Source organism: Amphiura filiformis, chromosome 4, assembly GCF_039555335.1.
Source record: "Amphiura filiformis chromosome 4, Afil_fr2py, whole genome shotgun sequence".
Lineage (NCBI taxonomy): Eukaryota > Metazoa > Echinodermata > Ophiuroidea > Amphilepidida > Amphiuridae > Amphiura > Amphiura filiformis.
The window spans coordinates 1,558,677-1,578,450 of NC_092631.1; the positions used below are offsets into that span (position 1 = coordinate 1,558,677).

The 19,774-nt window shown below is 37.0% G+C and overlaps 1 long non-coding RNA gene across 1 annotated transcript; it reads left to right on the plus strand.

Annotated features, from left to right (window-relative positions):
* The first annotated feature begins 16,129 nt into the window (after positions 1 to 16,129).
* On the plus strand, positions 16,130 to 18,646 carry LOC140149670 (uncharacterized). The gene is made up of 3 exons (XR_011858692.1): positions 16,130 to 16,350; positions 16,883 to 17,052; positions 18,523 to 18,646. It is a non-coding gene; the product is annotated as an uncharacterized lncRNA (long non-coding RNA).
* The last annotated feature ends 1,128 nt before the right edge of the window (positions 18,647 to 19,774 follow it).

The window sequence follows — 19,774 nt, forward strand, 5'->3', positions numbered from 1 at the left end:
TGAATGTCTCAAATGACTCCACGACATGTGACCAGTGTAGAAAAGTGATTTTTATTTTGAAAGTTTGCGAAATACATCGAATGTCCAATTTCTAAGCTTGAATGTCTAAAAAAGCAATATTTGGGGTCTTAAATTTTTAACAATGACCAAGTAACCAAGTTCAAACCAACTATGGCTTTAGACACAAACCCACAATCAAGGCCTTTGCTCCTCTTGTGAACCAAATCACCCCTTTAATTATATAACAAACATCATCAAAAAAACACTGATACTTATAGCTAAAATCACCTGAAATGTTTGGTAAATACAAACTTCTGTGAAATCATCTATTTTCACAAGAATTTTTGTTCACGCCAGTGAACATTAAAACCATTTGAACCCACATCTCATATGCACAGTTGATCCTATAGCTATTCAAGACACATGGTATGTAACATACCAAATCTATGGTAAAGAGGCTAGGAAATAATTCCTAATATCTCATACCCTCGTTTGTATGCCTTTATCTAATCCTGCTCCCCATGACAAGGACAATTTAGCACATTTAATCTTCAGAGAAACTGCTCAGAGTAGGGAATTTTTAGCCTTTTTATTAAACATGTTTACAATTGGCTTCACGGTTATGAGTTTGATGTGATCTTTTATTAGTTTTTCAAACAAAACATCATGTACAACCAAATTTTAGGCCTGAACAGCTAAATGTGATATCATGCTAACGTATACAGATGCTTTTGAGTCATTCTCAACTTTAATTTTCACTCTTTTACAAAATTATTCACTTTTATAGCATTTTTATAGCTTTTTCGGATATAAAATATGTCTATTAATGACAAAATTGGTGGCGCTATTTAGTTATTACTCTTTCAAGCTTTTAATACAAACAACTCCTTTTATTGTTTGATAAAATATGTTTATAAAATTTCCTTGTTGCTTGTTTCACCTATTCCAGCTGTTTTAATGGCAGTGTTAATCACCTACCCCTTGCAAATAAAGAAATATGATTTAGGATAAATAGCGCCATCTATAGTTTGCATTTAGTTAATAATGAAGCCAATTCTATATACATCAAACAACCGTGGCTTATAGCAATCACATGCTGACAATACACATAACTGATTGGTTAAGCAGGTCACCATGGTCAGTATAATTAGCTATAATTTTATTTATTTAGTGATAAGGCATGGAAACCTGCAATAGGCGATTTACTTCAGAATATAACTACAGCGCACAAAATTAAGTCCATTCTCTATAGTTAATTGAACACTGTTAGTTAATTGATTGTTTATTGACTCTTGTATAACCAAGCAATGTGTGTATAAACATATCCAATGTTATAATTTCTGTTACAAAATAATAATTGGTGTTCATAAAAGCTCATATGCTGACAAAAACTAGCAAGACCATGTAGTGTAATGTGTTTACTTTAGTGAGAATAGAAAACTATTCAACAAAATAATTTGAGATGTATACCAATTAAACATGCAGTGTTCCTGAAACACATTATGCGATTTGCTTCCAAATAAAATTTCCTTTAAAAAGGAATGGGGTGTCGAATGGGAAATAGCATCTGATGGGCTGATACAGTGGACATTTTGATGTAAGTTTGTTGGTGGCTTAAAAACCTAATTTATGCAAAATGAGGTTTTTTGAAAATTATTTTCCAGAGTCAAGATGCAAGTATCATTTATGCCTCAAATCACTTATTTATTGTTAAATCAGTGCAGAGTAGGTTAGTATCTGTGGGTTAGTATAATAATATTGAAAGTTAGACCAAAGTAGAGTACTATACACCTGATCCGTGAACTTTGTCTTTTTAAAGACAAATTCTTGTTTCTATATTTTTCACACAGAGCTCGTGTAAATTTCATGAAAAGTAAATGAGTTTTGATTATGAAATAGCAAGTTACAAAAGTTTATTACAACTAGGTCACTAACTGTCACTAGCTACATAGTTCCTACTCAGTGTTCCTACTGGTGTCTGATGAAATGGGCTAAGCCGTAATTAGGTCAAGTCCTACAAATCCTGTGTATATAACCTAACACACATGTGTCCTAGTGAATAATCAGATCTTGGGTTCAAAAATAAAACAAACTTGATATCCCAACAGATGCCACGTCAAGGTGGGCATGGTCGGCTTTTTCCCAATAAGGATTTTTCCCTTGTTGTTCCCAAGTCAGAACAAAAATATCATAAACTATAGAATTACGCGGTTTATAATTAAGGCAAAATTTTACATGCACAGTACCATAGTTACTTGCACCTGTGCATATAAAACACCTCTAAATCGAGCCTTGGTGGACAAACAACAATTTGGATGATAACATAAGCCCCACATATGTGTGGGATCAAAAATCTTTAAAAAAAATCTAAACTAAATAAAAATTCCTTTAAAAAAGGAATGTGGCGCCCAATGTGAGCTGGACGGGATATGGTGAATTCCATGGTGATTAGATTTGGTATTATAATGATTTTTTAGGAAGAGTAGAAGATGATCAAATCGAGAGAAATGCTTCATGGAATGAAGCTTTCGTATCAATTTATGATTATGTGGGTGGGAGTTCTGTTTTGGGGGCCGTTGTAGTGAGGATATTGCTTTGGATATTGAATATTGTTGAATTTCGTTATCAGGGCCTAGGGTATATGATGGATAACTAGAAGACACAAATAGGTAAGCTTCCCCTAGTCATCTATACACTCATTCTTGTCACACGCATTTAATTTCGACAAAGTCATGTAAACGTAATTTCGTTTTTCACCCGACCTCCATCCAGAAACAATCCTGAAATGTTGAAAACTTGGAGACGACGCACTCATGCCAGTTTATAAGGTATAGGCTACTCTGTGTCTTTTGTAGCCAACCATGTGGCTAAGAGAGGCTAGGAAATACTTAAACTAATACAAAACAATCATACCCTCCTTTCATATCAAACAATACCAAGAAATTGACAGGCCTGTTAAATCAAGGGTAAGATCGATCGTTATTCTTCATGAAACGGGCACAGCCCATTTTTATGTTATTAATTCTGCTAAAAATTAATTAATAAATAACAAAATTACGTCATAATTATGACTTTAAGTCGGCCATAGAACTCTATTTTAATCAGACAAAATAGCCATTGGGGTTTCTTTCACTTTACCTTGCTAGGAACCCTTCCCAGCAGTTAGGCATATTACAATAAATATTATTTTTGCAAATAAACTTCTGACCTTCAACACAGTCATGTCTTCCAAATTTATTCCTCTCTCTGCTGACCAGGATTGATTTTCGTTAATTAATGTTTTGTTTTTTATCAGAGATAGTCACCACAAAGATACTGAGCTGTATTCAAGCACATAAACCATTAGTGATTTCATGTTTGGACAGTGGATGTGTTGGTCAACTATAATTAATTGGTGTTGGTTTAAGGATTAGGTGCACTGTGTGCAATCACTATATTATCAATAACCTCAATTAAACAATCATAGTGCAAAATTTGACCTTAATTTGCAAAGTATGAGTTTTTGTACTCACATTTTCAAAGGTCATTCAATGAATGCACAAATGTATTGGGGTTAAAGAACTGTGCCCTGATAGATGAGCATGTTGTAGATTCTTCACACTGTAAACAACTAGTTCATGTGCAAACATGTTCAAAACATACATAATTAGAATGGTCAAATGTCACCGTCTATCGGGTTCTAAGAGGCGGTAAACTGGTTTAAACCATACAAAGGTCACGGGTTATTTGGTGTTTTTATAAGTCCATTAATTTTGTATTTTAAACAAAGAATATACACACATCATTTTATCCGTGCATATCAGAAAACAATAATAAAATAAAATCCTAGCATATTGTGGTTTTATTTCTGAGCTGGGCATAATTTTAGCAAAACAATTAAGGAGTAAATCTAGCAAGAGTGAAATTAGAAGCTATTCACAAAGTACATGCCTATATGTGGCCCCTCCGTAGAGGGCGCCACAAAAAAAAGGAAGGGGTCATTCCTTTTGCTACTGTAGGCACCAAATTAGGTCAGTCAAGATTTTGTTTTTAGTGTGAGTGGGCATTTTTGTTTTAGTATAGTGGGCACAATTTTGTTTTTTGTTTTTTGGCTCATGTAGTGGGAAAAGTTTTTGTTTTTGTTTTTGTTTTTTAAACTGCCAGCCTCCCCAGGAAATTTAATGGGGCAGCTCGAAATAGGCCTGAGAGAAGATACACATCAAAAGGAAAACATCGAAAAGTGTATATTCTTGATTTATTCTCTTTTCTGGGAAAAAACAATGACAGATTTTAATGTTCTGCATGCTGGCCATAGGTTTCAACATAAAAAGTCCCAAGTTTTGAGATATTTTCTCAAAATATCAAGAACTACTGAACCAATACTAGGCTTGTTTGTACTCATTTTAATGCATTTTTCATGCTGATTCCAAATATGGTCATGAAGATTTACAATTCTAAAATTTTTGAAAAAAAATTCTGCAGTCGACAAAGAGTTAAAAACACCTGTACAACAAGAAATGCACCTTACAACCTGATGATGACAAAGATCACTAAACACAACATCAACGTACAGCATTACAGTAATTCTTGTCAAGTAATTACTAACGGATAGTGCCATATATAAAATTACTTTTAAACTGCAATAAACTGCAATACATGCCCAGAAACCTAATCCTGTCAAACGCCGAGTGAACGTGAAATGTTTTTCTTGGATACACTAGATGGCTGGCTATCTAGGTTAAAGTCGGCTTTTGTTTAATTCTCTGTGGCTCAATTGTTTAGAGTGTAATTAGTTACGTAGATTTGAGCCATTTGTACAAGTTAATCAAAATGTTTTGTTACTGTCTGAGGAGTATTTTTTTTGTACATATGAATGTTAAGATTATTTTGGTTTGTCATGCGTTGAGTTAAAGTAACACGGCAAAAAAGTTATTTCTTGATTCCATTTTTTAACAAATAGAAAAATAACCATAGCTTAAAGACTTGGCAACAAATGAACACATCGCAGGACACACACAAATGTATGGTTGTGTCATTAGCGCCAATCCGGTTTGAAACGTGTTGAGGGGGGGGGCTGAATCGGCCTGAATTGTCAAAAAGTGGCTGAAAAGTGGGGGTGGGGCAACGGACACATTGATGCCCATAGGTTGCATAGATGGCATGCATTTTGCTTGTAATGACCTACAATTTCTGCAAATGAGGACATACATGCAAATATAGCAGAGCAGCTGAGGACACTCTGTAACTGAGGATGTCCAGGTCCCCTCTACTTTCGAATGCATACCCAGCAAACAAAGAACATTTTAAATGTAGTACCTACCTGTATGTATCAATGTTCAAAACAAGGATTTTAACCAGAAAGCCAAGAAAGAGCTTTGATTTTGACCATTCACAGCTCTAAAGGTCCCCTTCCGGCCCGGTATGCAATCAGCTCCCAAAGACCTACCATCTCCGAATTTTGGGGGAGCATAGTTTGTTGTTTAGCATTCAATCTCGCTAGTTTACGATGCGAACCATCTGAATAACACTTCACATAGCGCTGCACATGGACATGATGGAAAACTTAATATAAACCTCGATACTATAAATAATACAGTAACAAATAACTATGTCCTGGAACCATGTATACTATAGTTTGATCACCTCGTAATCGGCAGGCTTTATAACATCACAGATTATTAAATATCAGTATATTTTATTTCAAGAATTGTCTTCTGACATCTTGCCAGAAGCATAACAAATTATTAATTCAAGTCTTATACTTGATCTACTTTCTTTAGCACGCACAATATGGAGCAGTCAGGTCAACTATATCACTCTTTTAACTTGGGTCTACTTTTTGGCATAGTGGTAATTTGGTAAAACTTTTACGGTAAAAGCCTAACAATTCCCCCGATTATGAGCCGATCAAACTATGTGTAAGAAAATATATAAAAGCAAATAGGGCCTATAAAAGCTCAATATTTAAAAATGCTCAAACAATTTCAAAATAACTATACTCACCCTAAGGAAACGAACAGCTACAATAATCCCATTATCAACCTCGTTTAGGCAACACTTGCACCACCCCCATATTCCTTGGCCCACTATTCCTTCTGCTTACAGGATCTCTCCCCAATGCACAAGCATGCATGCAATGTTACACCGACGCCTGCCTGCCTCCTTGCCTGCCAAGTTCAGTTCTTTTCCTTTCCTTCATATGTCTGTCAAAATAAAATTGGTACATACAGGAAATGGAATGAACTAAATGGGGACTAATACTTGAGTTCTGGACTACTGTAAAAATGGGAAATTTTCGCACAATTAATTTTTCGCACTTTGCTAATTTTGAACTTTTTCCCTTCTTTTCAAATTAGTGATTCTATATTTCCATACATGGACCTTTTGACTATACACAAACGAATATATTCACGTGTTGTTATTTTCACAGTAGCAGCTTGGAATGCAAAAAGCACGAAAATAAATGTAGCACAAAAATTTCTACTTTTACGGTATTCAAAAGTGCATAAATAGGATCTCAAAACTATGAATCAGACTGCATTAAAGTGCACAGTTCTTTAACCCCAGTATGTTTGTACACTTATTGAATGACCTTTGAGTACTCTGGGTACCAAAACACATACTGGTAAAAGTGGGAGTTTTGGGGCGCCCACTACGGCGGGGGCCCTTATTTGGCTTGACTTTGCAAATAGGTTCTAATTTCGGTCTTGCTAGAATTACTTGGAAACTGTTTTGCTTAAAAGTATGCCCAGCTTAGAAATAAAAACACAACTTGCTTGGTTTTGATTTTGATTTTATTACTGCTTACTAATATGCATTGAATGCAAGTTAAGTACTATATACAGCGGGAATTAACGTTTGAAATATGAAATTAATAAAAATACCTTTCAGTCTTCTAAAAACGCTTTAAGAGATGGTGCTATTACGATCGCAGAGTATGATTCAGGTGATGAGACCGGGGTGATGAGCGGCATGATTTGATGTGGCATTGATCTAAAGCTGCTTTGTCGATCAAGGAGCCAGGAATTCCATCGATAAACATTTTTTTTAAAAAGGATGGATGGTCTCTTTAATCCCTGGAAAATTTAGTGCGGTAGTGGCAATTGACATTTGTTGTGTTATTTAAAACATTTATCTTTCAAAAATCCAGAGCGTATAGGCTTGTCATCTTTGTTTGAAATACAAAATTATTGGGTTAATAAAAACACCCAATACACTGTGACTTCTGTGCGTTGCTTAAGGGCTCATATTGAAATACCCTACCACGCTTTCACACAGAAAGAAGGCAGGATTCCCCTCGCTAAGCGTGAGCCTCAGGAAAGCTTGGTCATAAAACGGATGGATTATATGCATCAGTGATACACCCTGCCTTTTGAAGTGGTCTGGTGACAAGGATTATAATAAAAGTTTATCAAATACTGGCAATTTTATTGATTGTTGAACTAATTGAACTAATCAGCTCATCGCACAACCCAGGAAAGCACGCCCTAATTTAAGTGGCTAATTGCAGTGTTATAATCACACAGGATTTTAACAAAAGAAGGCTAGCACAGAAAAGCTGCAGGATGGCGCACACCTTCCTGTGTAAGGGAATTTCAATATGAGCCCTAAACATGTTAAACAAGTTCAAATGCTGATATCCACAGCGACTTTCCATTAAATCAATAACCAGGTATGCATTACAACCGACAGTTATCATATATGTCCACTTGGAAAACAATCCTTAAGAATTAAATATGCAAACCTATATTCTAAATTAAATAATTCTGCTCCAACAACCCCTACAACATGATTTCCTAACAATCATGACAATAGTAACCGAAATGGTAACCTGATCTTTATTCATTTCCTTTTTATTTGAAACCAACCGCAAGAGATTTTACACCTCTCTCACTGCAATAAATATGCTTTACATTTCTTAATCTTTCTTTGCTTGCTATGCTAATGTTACATTATTGTTTTAAAGAAAAAAAATTATATCCAAACGGTTATACTTTAGCCCCGGGGTGGCACTTCAATATGAAATGGATATACCTGTAGGCCCGGTTGTAGGGCTGTGCAGTAAGGGGCATCCGGTGAGAGCAAGGGTCATTGCAAGGGTGAGAGCATGATTTTTGGCATTCAGTGAGACCAAAATGTACAAAATATGGGGTCATTGGGTGAGAGAGTAGATCCGTTTGGATCTAAATTATGGGGGGGATTGGGTGAGAATATGACTTTTTTAGGGTCTTTGTGTGAGAGCCTAAAGAAGCCTCGAAAATTCAATTTACAGTTCTAAATGACTTCAAATGGCTTTAAAAGAGTTAACAAAATCAGTGATAGACGAGGCTCGTTGCTGTTCAGATGGAAATAATATGGGTCTAGGTCTTTGGGTGACAGATCTAAAGGAACAATATGGGTCTTTGGGTGACACACCATGTGCTGGTAATGGGGTCATTGGGTGACAGCGATGGTGAAAAAGGGGGTCTTAACAGCTCTACATACACATCACCTCATCTCCAAAGTGGGAGTGCCCCCGAATTTCAGCACATCCCATCAAAGCTCCCATTGGGCGCCCCATTCCTTTTTTAAAGGAATTTTTATTGTGTGTAAATTTTGTGGTTCTAAGCTTCCATACACTTGATCTATACACCAGTAGCATATACAGCCCTTTTTAAATGGGCGCGTGCCCCCCGGTCAAAAGGGAATAGAAATTGGAGAAAACGAGAAGGGAAACGCCTGTGTGCATGTTAGGGGCTGTCATTTTCTACGGAAGGGGGGGTCATGAATATACTGGGGGTCATAGAATTTTTAGACCAAAATTAGGGGGTTATAATTTTTTACACCAAAAATAGGGGATTATAGAATTATTAAGGGCTGGTGACCCAAAATTTTTGCGCGCTGCATGTACATTCTTTTAACTTATGATCAAAATGTACGCACAATCTTTAGTTATATAATTTAACATTTTTGCACGCTCCGTGCACCTTCTATGCACTTACGATCAAAATTTTAATGCACGCCACGCACATTCTTCACATTAAAGTTTTGGTGCGCTCCGCACCTTAGTTCCAGCAATGAATAATTTGTTGTCAGTCTGTGTAAGTGGAAGGGGGAGGTCATAAAAATTTCGACCGAGATAGGGGGTTGGTAAAAAAATAGCCCGTGATAGGGGGGTCATAAAAAATTGACTCCGGTTGACTCCAACATATTCATACCCCTTCCGAAGAAAATGACATCCCCTTATGTTGACTAAATCTCATATTTGTCCATTTTAGCATTTAAAAAAGGCAAATTTAGGCACGTTTTGCTCGAATTTGTTCCAATATAAACCATATTGACCATTTAATTCAATACAGTGGAAACTCATTAACACGAAGTTGTGCGGAATTCGAATTTTACTTCTTGTTATCAAGAGTTTGTGTTATCCAGTTCTATTAACATGTGAAATGTATGCTTGGGAATGTAAACCATACTTCTTGTTATCAGGAACTTCATGTTAAGAGGGTTTGTGTTAACGAGTTGCCACTGTATGTCATCATGGTTATATTTACACATTTCATGATCCTTTCCTAGGGGCTGTGCAATAATTATGAGCCCTGGGGAGGGTAAAATTTTTTTGGGGGGGGGGCAAGACATTTTGGCGAGCCAAAAGGGGGGGCAGTGGCAAGCAATTTTTGGCCAGCCGAGAGGAGGGGGCAAGCTTCGGAATTTTGGCACACATTCATTGGGCGCCTTTTAAATAAAACGCTCTAAAAGGGGTTCAAGTTAGGAAAACAGTATGGCAATGCTTAAATATGCAAATTATCCTGCTCGCTGCGCTTGCAACATATATCTACACTTTTTACGGTTTGCAAATTGGGTTCCCAAAAATTTGGCATGTGGAAAGAGAGGGGGCAAGCAGTGGCATACCGTGGCCACTCCTACCCCGGGGGGCTGAAGAAAATTCAATTTTGCCGCCCCTTCCTCAACAGCCCAAAAAGGTTGACCCAATTTTTTTGCTTGGTGGTTTGAAAAAGTGAAGAGCAAAAAAAAAAAAAAAAAAAAAAGGATTATAGGCACTAGCGCCCTAAAAGCAACACATTTTGATGTATACGGGGGATGTATAGTACAATTTTTTATACTTTTTCAAAAAATTTTCCGCCCTTTTTTCTTTACTAATTCTTTTTGCAACCCCTTCTTCTCACTGCCACCCCTTCATTTTGGCCGCCCCCTGCTTTTACCCTGGGGGGCTCGTGCCCCAAAGTCCCCCAAAAATATGCGCATGGCAAGCAATTTTGGCAGGCCAAGAGGGGGGACAAGCGATTTTGGCGGGCCGTTCAGAAATTTTACCCCCCCCTCCCGTGCGCTTATAATTATTGCATAGCCCCTTAGCTCACCAAGAAATTTGCCCCCCCCCCGATTGCTGAAGTGCTATATACGCACCTGAGTAGTAGATATTTCTTAAAATTATCATCAATGTGAAAAATAATGTTGTTCTTCTATATGATGAGGCTCGTAGAAATTCTAATTTATAGGCCTATAGCAGGTTGCATTTGACTCCCCTCTAAGTGTAAATGGATCAGCCCAAACCCAAAGATGACCTCCTAAATTGGCCCTGACCTTCCCTCACAACTCACCCATCACTGCTTGCCAGTAACAGGTTCATTTCCATGTATTCTCATCTGCATGTACAGGTATGTTGGAATATACTTTGGTTGGATTATCCTTGTGGTTCTTTTGCTGATAATATTCTTTCTTTGTTCATTCAATTTCTGTGATTAGTAAAATTCAGCATTTCATCCAAATTTGAGCTATTTGTTTGGAGTATTTTAATAAGACTCAGATGTTGTGAAGCCTTATTAAATCAGAAGGCTTGATATAATGTTCAATCATGGAGGTATTTATATACCTCCATGGTTCAATCTACATGTTATTCTTTGGATGTACCAAACCAAATTTAACAAAGAATTAGCTGTGGTAGCTCAATTTGACTCTTGCTTTGTAACATTTTTGATGTTATATCAGATGGTCAATCTCCAGTTCAACTTCAAATTTTATGATTTGCTTATGTATTTTGTTTTGTTTGACATTTCCATAGAGAGAATCATATAAGTTATTAAGGTTACGGAGGGTGAAAATTCCACTCAACTTGTCTTTTGTTTTTTAATTTTTATTTATGAAGTATATGTATATATTAAACATCTCAGAGATGTAGATTGAAAAAATTGTATCAACAAAGTATTTTTGAAATTATTTTTGTGTATCAATATTGCTCTAGATATCCCACAGCACTAATTCTTTTTTAAAGACAGTTCTTGTTTTAAGGGGACACTACACTAAATCCTTCCGCATTTGGTGTAACTCATGGAAGAAAGAGAAGGTGTGAGTGTCTATCATTTTCTTTGGAGGGGGGAATCCCAAATATACATGGGGGGCCCGTGGGTTAGATTTTAAAAGGTATGCCAACATTTCCTGTCATCCTCCCCTGGCCCTGCTCCGGCCAGCCTAACTTTGCCAATGTGGAAACTTTAAATGGCCTAGATATTATGATGCAGATTTGAATGTTTCTGTAGTGTTTCCTAAGCCTTATAAAGATGCACTGTAAATGTTTGCCAAAAAATGCTCCCCCTCCCCCATTCTACCCTCCCCAGGACTCATAATTATTATGCACCTAGTTACTTTATTGTATTTTCACATGTATTTCAATGGGACATTTATTTAGTGATGTGCCCCCTTATAGTGATTATTATTCCAGTGCATGAACTGGCAACCCTATCGTTTTCATTTGATTGCTAAAATCACTGAAGCATATGCACAGTGGAGCATGAGTATTCAACCAGCACTATACTAGACAAAATCAATAAAATAAGTACTATCACCTTGGCCCTGGCAACACTAACTAACTAGCATTGTAAACAAGTTAGCACATGGTTTGAACATGATAATAGATAGTGTGGAAGTTTTGGCAGAAATTTGTCAATTTCTGCAAGTTTTGTGAAAATCAATTGATACTTCCCATGCAGTAAGGATTATCAGTAGTAATACAGGAGCACTGCACCTGGAATATTATGGGATTGTGAATTGATACTGTGAAATAGCAGAAAATGTGAGTACTTGAAACTAAATGTGTGGATATCTCAGAACTCCATTTTGGACCATTTGGCCTGATATGCTGAGATGAAATAAATTATTTTTTTTTTTTCTCGTAGCTGATTCATAAAATTTTGATATGCATGTGTTAGCTGATACTTCAAAGAAATAATGTAGGGAATAATTGTGTCAATATATTGGCACACTAAATTAATATTGTTGTTGCAAAAAAGACGACATTTACCCCATCATTTTCATTGACATTCTGTGAACATGTAAGCTTACTGTTTTAAATCAGGAGGACCCATCGAAAGAATAAATAGGTACATTATTTCATTGGTTTGTTTGTAACACATATGCGAAATCGCAATGAAATCGGACCCTCTCCCCATATTTTCCTGGCCTCTTTCCCAAAAAACCTCATGCTCATGAAATTGAACACAAATTGAAACACTTACAAAGTACATTTGTGTATGAGCTATGATGTTAAAAGTATTACAATAATAATCATTAGAGTGTCAACTTTAAGATGAAGTATGATTTTTAGGCCTGCCATGTTTATTTTTTGAAAAACACAATATTTTAGGTGGCTACGTGCAGCCAATTTGCCTACACAAGAGTTCAAAATCCTGTATAACCTTAAAGAGCAGCACTGTTCAGACCAAATTCATGTGAATGACAACACACATGGAAATAAGGCATGCAGTGCTGGTGCAACAAAGTTGTCATTCTCTCTGTGCATTGAAGTGTCATATTTTGTTTATTCATATTTTGTTTATTCATGTATTTGTTTATTCATTATTGCATGTTATATAACTTGCATATTATTTTCAACATGTTATTCAAATGATTGCTCTTAAATAAAAGTCACCATGCTTTAAAATAGTAAGCATTCAGCCACACAAATTGTGTACCCTTGTATATTAAATTTATATATTGCTGCATCCAATTGGTGTGAGCAAGCTAACTAGGGCAGTGAACTTTATATTTTACTAAACTTGGAATATATACCAAATTGTTTTATATGTTTTAAATGCTTTCTGCATCATCCTGCATGATATTATTGCTGACTGATTTTTATTATTACTGCTGATGATCATTTCTGTAATGTTTTAAATGACCAAAGATTTAGGTATGTGGACTTTTAGGAACAAAATTAGTCCATATTGATCAACATGTCCTTTGCAAAACATGATCATTGGAATATTTTTGAGCTCTTTCAGTACTGAATCCGATTGGTAAAAAAGATGGTAAAAGAGTTTAATACCAAACTTGAAAGTTTAGCTTTTTTCTCGGTTTGTCTTCTTCTGTAAAAATGTGTAACTGTGCAACCAAATTAGCTATAAACATGGGGCTGGACTGATGGGGAATGTTTTACTTTATATACAGATGATTTGAGCCTGAGCGGGGACTGGATTGGCCGGGTCACATATGTGACACGATCTGGTCCATGGGGGCAAAGGCGGCAAATTTGAAATTGAGATAAAGGCAAAAATATGGAGTAATGGCAAAAATATGGAGTAAAAAACAATAAAATACATAAGAAAATACACACCACAAAGCTTCAGAACTTTATAACCAAGTATGCTAGACCTTTGGTGTTTTCAGTATGTGATTCCTAATGTTTATATAAGGTAATTAATTAACTCAATTGTTTAAAATGCCTCCTTTGACCCCATGGAGCAGATCGCGTCACATAGAAAAATGGAGGTGTAGGGATGGCAAAAAAACATTTAACCTAATTTATCAAAATAATACCCCAAACATACAGTGCTAGGCCTATATGTTATTACATGTACCTAGATTATAAAAATCCAATTAGTTAAATTTATGAGTTCAAGTAAGGGCTCATATTGAAATACCCTACCACGTTTTCACACAGAAAGAAGGCAGGATTCCCCTCGCTAAGCGCACGCCTCAGGAAAGCTCGGTCATAAAACGGATGGATTATATGCATCAGTGATACACCCTGCCCAGGATTTTAACAAAGAAGGCTAGCACAGGAAAGCTGCAGGATGGCGCACACCTTCCTGTGTAAGGGAATTTCAATATGAGCCCTAAATGCCGGAGTCCCAACTTTGATAACAAACCTTGATATACACTGCGTTCCACCATTACAGAAATACGCAGAATCACTGAGGAGTCATCTCTTACCACTGGCACTCACCAGTATCGAGAAGAAAAGAGTCCGGAAGAATTAGTATTGAAGAAGGAGACGTAGTGGGTTTAATAGTAATTTTGTGCATATGGGAGTGCATTCATTGTTGTTGTGCATTCATGTACATGTAATGTAGACATGGTCTCCTGACCTCTTGTAATTTTTGCCTGAAAATCTCACTTTCTTGCCAAAAGTAATAACAAAAGCAGGCAGTCATGAAAGCAGGCCAGACACATGGTTGGAAACTGCCTTGAGTTTTGGCCTCATTGTGACCTTCGACCCATGGTGGGCAGCATAGGGGTATATGTGACCCAATTTAGGTTAACTCTCTCCACGCGTGTGTCGATTGCAGACGACAAATTTTTAAAAAAATCAAAATTCAAAAATTTCAGAATTGTAAATTTTCATGCCCATATTTGGAATCAGCATGAAAAATACATTTAAATGAGTACAAACAAGCCTAGTATTAGTTCAGTGGTTCTTAAGACTGCTCTTGATATTTTGAGAAAATATCTAAAAATTGGGACTTTTTATGTTGAAGCCTATGGCTAGCATATGTTGGCAAATACAAAATTAAAAAATTATAGCCAGAAATAGGTGCCGGGGGGTGGAGTCTCGGATTACTCTCCGTTGCTATGGAGAGAAATGAGTAGTTGAAAAATGACTGGTAAAAAAGACTTAAAAAGTTAATTTTAAAGATGTTTTTCTCAGTTTGTGTCTCCTTGTGCATTAATTCTGTACAAATACAACTTTGCAACCAAATCAGCTATAAAGTATGTGGATTGGACTGATAGGGAAGTTTTCACTCACATGAAAATGGAGGTGTAAGGATGGCAAAAAACTTTGGTTCCACTAATTTAGCAAAATAACACCCCAAACATACAGTGCCATGTATTATTTTCCTCGATTAAATTAAATTAGTTAATGTGAGTTCAAGTAAGTGACGGAGTCCCATATCAGCCTTGAGCCACTGTTTTGATAACAAACTTTGCTATACACTCCATTCCAACAGAAATACACAGAATCACTGAGGAGTCATCTCATACCACTCACCAGTAGTGATTAACATAGGCACAGACCAACAGAAGTATTGAACAGAAATACACAGAATCACTGAGGAGTCATCTCATACCACTCACCAGTAGTGATTAACATAGGCACAGACCAACAGAAGTATTGAACAGAAATACACAGAATCACTGAGGAGTCATCTCATACCACTCACCAGTAGTGATTAACATAGACACAAACCAACAGAAGTATTGAACAGAAATACACAGGATCACTGAGGAGTCATCTCATATCACTCACCAGTAGTGATTAACAGACACAGACCAACAGAAGACAACTTGAAGTATCAAGAAGAGTCAGGACGGGAGTTAGGAAGAATTAATGTAACAGGGATGATTTTAGATGGGGTCGACGATCAATCGTAGGGGCAAGGATTCTGTAAAATTATAAACGTGTACTGATGACGATGATGCAACACAAATAACTGAAAAGACGAATTAAGTATCACTAGCAGAATCACAGTGTTCCTTTTTAAATGATTTATTCACAAACGAGATAGTATAATCACATGTAGGGCCTAGTACAATGATGACACAGACAAAGGTGGAGGTGCTGACTGGTTGGAAGTCATAGATGGAGTGAGGAGAGCACATGTCTAGTCCACATGGTAAAGAACATATTATGGGATGGGATTACCATGGTTACCAGGTCAAACTTGCAAGGGTAGCACAATTTGGGGATAGGCAGGAAGTGGTCAAGGTTAGTGGTCAAGGATGGTGATGTAATGTTAGGTATGGGAAGCAGTTAGGGTCAAAATGGGAAACAAAGACACATGGGGTATAGGAGGCAACACAAGACAAAAACATGAAATATTATGACCGTTACATTAATTAACCTTTCTATATTACATTCTATTCCAACAGAAATACACAGAATCACTGAGGAGTCATCTCATACCACTCACCAGTAGTGATTAACATAGGCACAGACCAACAGAAGTATTGAACAGAAATACACAGAATCACTGAGGAGTCATCTCATACCACTTACCAGTAGTGACAAATCAACAGAAAACAAGGTAACGAGAAGAAAAGAGTAATTGGAGAAGAAGAGTGTCATAGCGAACCATCAACAAGAACTATAGGTGCTAGGTAAATTTGGTCACAGTCCAGGTATAAAAATAAAACCTAAAATGAAAAGCATGAATCCTTTGACAAGACATTCAATTCTATTCTATTCTATTCTATTCTATTCTATTCTATTCTATTCTATTCTTTTCTATTCTATTCTATTCTATAATAATAAGTGTACTCTCTGGGTGTACTCTACTTTTGAGATACTATGCATAATTTTGCAGTGCTGTCATTCAATCCCTGTGCTGCTGATTGCAGTGCTTTTATGTAGTGCATCTGATCAGAGTGCATTATGCAGTGTCCCTGATCCTAGTGCATACTCATAGTGCCACTGAGTGTGTATGCAATGCAAGTGACAAAAATTGCACTGTTTGCCTTCAAATTGCACAAAATTTATTGCCAGTTTGGATTGTTCTAAGAAGTCTTTGGATGAGATTTTTTTATCCTGGGTTCTGCAACGAAGTGCAACTGCCTTTTGCTGTGTGTCGGGAGTCCGAGCCTTGATCCACTATTTTGATAACAAACCTTGCTATACATTCCATTCCAACAGAAGTACACAGGATCACTGCGAAATCATCTCATACCACTCACCAGTAGTGATTAACATAGGCACAAACCAACAGAAGACAACTTGAAGTATCAAGAAGAGTCAGGAAGAATTAAGTATTGAAGGAGAGTGTATAGCGAACCATCAACACTAGCTAAAACTATAGGTGCTAGGTAAGTTTGGAATAAATCTGAAAAGCATGAATCCTTGACAAGATATTAAGTGTCCTGTATTTTTAAGGTGCTGTGCATAATTTTGCAGCACTTGCTGTTATTAAATCCCTGTGCTGCTGATTCCAGTGCTTTACTATGCAGTGCATCCAATCGAAGTGCATAATCATGCATTGTCCCTGATTGTAAAGTGTATACTCAGCTAGTGCCGCTGATGTGCATACAATGCAAGTGGCAAAAATTGCACTGTTTTCTTTCAAATTCCACAAAATTGTTTGCTAAAGGATTAGAATTTCGCTAGGTTTGGATTGTACTTAGAAATCTTTGGATGAGATTTTTTTATCCTAGGTTCTGCAATGAAGTACAACTGCCTTTTGGTGTGTGTGTTGTACTATAAATTTTAAAATCTATGGTTGTACATATGCAAGAAGTCACAAACAATGGAAAGAACACTAGGTGGAATAATTCTGGTATACCCTGCACACAAGTATAACCCTAAAAAATAGGGTGCGCAGGGTTGAAACCAGAATTGTATTGAAAACACAGGGTGTGCAGGGTAAACCAGTATTGTACCAATGTGGGAATGCAACTTATTTATTAATTGTGCTATTATGAACTGTGATATGTTGTGATGTATATAACAAACATTCATCTCAAAGTGACCATAAATGCCTCATTTACCTCAAAGTGACCATAGATGCCTCATTTACCTCAAAGTGACCATAGATGCCTCATTTACCTGCATTTACCTGCAGAACAGCGAGTGCAGCTTATTAGTTTCATGGCTATTCCAGTTGAAATCCATACACCCACTATGGAAGACATGACCCTAATCTCCCTCACAGGGAGTGTAGTTTTCAAATGGATTCATCCAATCAGGTAACCCACATTCACATTCCCTGTATGGAAGATTAACTAGGTCATGTCTCCCATGGGGGGAGGGGGTGTATGGATTCAACTGGAATATAATAGCCCAATGCTATTATGAAGTCAAGTGTGTGTATGTGGTATCATTTAATCATTTATATACTTAGTATGGTGGTTTGAAGACAAAGGTACCTTAATTAATGTGGTCAAACTAATTTATATATAGGTAAAAAGAAAGCTTCCAAAACAGGGGCGTAGCCAGGGGAACTGCCCCCTCACAGAAAATTTTCAGGGCAAAAAATTGACAAATGGGGACAAAACTTGGGCTTTGCCCCCATCGCCCTAAAATCTTGGCTATGCTACTTTTTCAAACATTATTGACCCACCCTTAATTGAATATCTTATCATGCACTAATAAATTTCATAAAATGTACTTATGCATGGAGAAAGTTGACTACTCAGGAATCTTTGACACACCCTTGTTAATTGAACAATAAGTAACAGAAACATTCCACCATTCAAGTACCGTAGATCATTTTGAGCTATTTTGGTAATTATATATTTTGTAGAATATTTTTATAACTTTCGCTCTGGTTATAATTACAGTGATGGGATCCAGAGGCAAGGAAATCAACCAGACTGGGAATAAAGAACTACAGGATATGGCACATACAAATGATAAGCCACACAAATGCAGATATTGTGACAAGTGCTTTAGCCAGGCTGGTAACAAGAAGCAACATGAAATGATACACACAGGTAGTAAACCACATAAATGCAGATATTGTGACAAGTGCTTTAGCAAAGCCAGTGACAAGAAGCGACATGAAATGATACACACAGGTGATAAACCTCACATATGCAGATATTGTGACAAGTGTTTTAGCCGGGGTGGCGACAAGAAGCAACATGAAATGATACACACAGGCGATAAACCACATAGATGCAGATATTGTGACAAGTGCTTTAGCCAGGCTGGAGAAAAGAAGCAACATGAACTGACACACACAGGTGATAAACCACACAAATGCAGATATTGTGACAAGTGCTTTAGCCAGGCTGGTAACAAGAAGCAACATGAAATGATACACACAGGTGATAAACCACACAAATGCAGATATTGTGGCAAGTGCTTTAGCCAGGCTGGAGAAAAGAAGCGACATGAAATGATGCACACAGGTGATAAACCACACAAATGCAGATATTGTGGCAAGTGTTTTAGCCGGGGTAGCGACAAGAAGCGACATGAAATGACACACACAGGTAGTAAACCACATAAATGCAGATATTGTGACAAGTGCTGTAGCCGGACTGGTGACAAGAAGCAACATGAAATGATACACACAGGTAGTAAACCACATAAATGCAGATATTGTGACAAGAGCTTTGCGCAGGTTAACCTGAAGAATCAACATGAAATGGCACATACAGGTGATACACCACATAAATGCAGATATTGTGACAAGTGCTTTAGCCAGGCTGGTAACAAGAAGCAACATGAAATGATACACACAGGTAGTAAACCACATAAATGCAGATATTGTGACAAGGGCTTTAGCAAAGCCAGTGACAAGAAGCGACATGAAATTATACACACAGGTGATAAACCTCACATATGCAGATATTGTGACAAGTGCTTTAGCCGGGCTGATCAGAAGAAACGACATGAAATGATGCACACAGGTGATAAACCACACAAATGCAGATATTGTGACAAGTGCTTTAGCTGGGCTGATCAGAAGAAACAACATGAAATGATGCACACATGTGATAACCACATAAATGCAGATATTGTGACAAGTGCTTCAGCCAGGCTGGGCACATGAATCAACATGAAATGATGCACACAGGTTATAAA